The following is a 1,969-nucleotide window of genomic DNA, read 5'->3' on the forward strand; positions in this document are numbered from 1 at the left end:
AAGCCTCCAGTTAGACACGCTCAACATTTCAATGTGTGGTGATGTCTTTTTCACGACCAAAACAAAGTCTTTTATGGGGTAACCTGTACCTGCCTTGAGTTGGCTGACGTTCCGTAGCTCGGCGGTGCCTTTAACTGTTGCCCCCGGGACCAAAAGTAAAAGAAAATCGTTGAAAACTCCGCTGCAGTCCAGGAACGAATAGAAATCCCGAGGTTTGTTGTTTTAAAGCCGCGCTGTGTTGTTTCAGTGTGCCGTGTCGGTTATGAGGCTTTAAGCGGCTCAGCTGTCAATCACTCTGTCGCTGGCCTCGAGGTACCGTTGTAGCCCCGCCCACTGATAGCCCCTCCCTCAGAAAAGGCACAAAAGAGAGATTAATGCTAATCAATGCTACAAACAGACCGCTAACCTGCCCCGTGCACCATATCTAGACTTTTTAGACTCTTGGTTTTATTCTCTGCGAATGTCATCGTGGCACATTTCAATTTGAAAACAAGTCACCAAGTGAAACAGAAAACTTGTTTTGACATGTACATAAATTATAAAAAAAATACATAATATTATCTGACTATATCATACCTGTCTTAGTTATCCAGAGCCAAAAGAAATGCCTTCACGTCGCTTTGTTGTGTCCCACAAGTGAACAAATAAATAATTCAAACGGCCATCATTACAAGGAAAATGCAACAAATCATCAAAACAGAGTTTCATCAAGTTATAAAGGGAAAACTACTTCTTATTTTTATGTGTACACAGGTGGATATTTTGTTAGCAGATTTTGACGGCAGGTTTTTAACTTAATGTAATCGAGTTTTCATTGATAAAAATACAACAAAAAAAAGAAGCAGGTGTGACTGCAGGTTAACGTCTGGTGTTTCAGGCCAGCAGGAGGTGTTAATCTGCTGCCAGAACAATGAACACAGGTCACCTGGATCCCAGCCAAACTCATCCTCATCATCTGGCTCACAAAGTGACCTCATTTCAGACAAAATTATGTGATCATCTGTCTTATTTTTTTTAATTTGCTTTATTGGCACTGGTCTAATTACCGTAAAACATTAATATTTAGGATTTGTGTAATTGAGCATTCTTTGGTTAGTGTTTATTTAAAAAAAAGTGTTTATAAAAAGGTTTACTGATGGCAAATAATATCAAAGATAGTCATCTTAGTCCATGACTTGATAAACTAGAGTTTATCACCTAATATGAGCTGGGCAGGTATCTGCAGCTCATCTCTATTTGAAAACATTTTCCTGCTGCGTGCTCTTTAATTAGCTTTTTTTAGTGTGTACAGTTAAAATTGAACAAAATCTTTTTTTATTTTCCCCAAGATATGGCCAAAATAAGCTTGCTGCCCTGTTTAGATGCACTTATTTGGTAAGATTTAAATGACAACACCTGACTGGGTTGTCTGTGCTCCGCTTTATGAAGTCTCCTCAGTGCTGATCAGTGGTGCCCTCTAGCGGTAAAACCTTAAAACTACAATTGAACTATTTACACATTCATGCTAAATCAGCTGAGAAATATCGACATCTGTCATTCCAGTAATAACAGTGATGTCCTAATAACCAATATTTAACAGTGTGTACGTTTTGCAACAAGCAACTGCTAAAGAAATTAAATTTTTTTGTCTTTGACAAGTTCTTGGACAAATTTAGTGCAGCCATTGGATTTAAAGTAAAAAGTAAAGTAGGGAGAAACAAATCTAACTCATTGTGACCAAAGCGTAGAAGAAAATGTTTTTGTCTCAGATAGCGAAACAGCTGTTTGTCTAGACTTGTTAATACCTGTTTACATTCCTACTCCGCTCACTGTCATTCTGAGTCAGTCTCTCTTTCCCTGTTGTGCAAGTCGTGCACTGACTACATTTGCTTCTTGCTGTTTTTCATGTCATGTCAAGTCCAAAAAGGAAGTTCTGCTTGCAGAGAGGCTCCAAACATACAAATGCATATTATGTGCACTTCCCTCTGTA

Source organism: Leuresthes tenuis, unplaced genomic scaffold, assembly GCF_036924035.1.
Source record: "Leuresthes tenuis unplaced genomic scaffold, fLeuTen1.0.hap1 SCAF_22, whole genome shotgun sequence".
NCBI classification, from domain to species: Eukaryota; Metazoa; Chordata; class Actinopteri; order Atheriniformes; family Atherinopsidae; genus Leuresthes; species Leuresthes tenuis.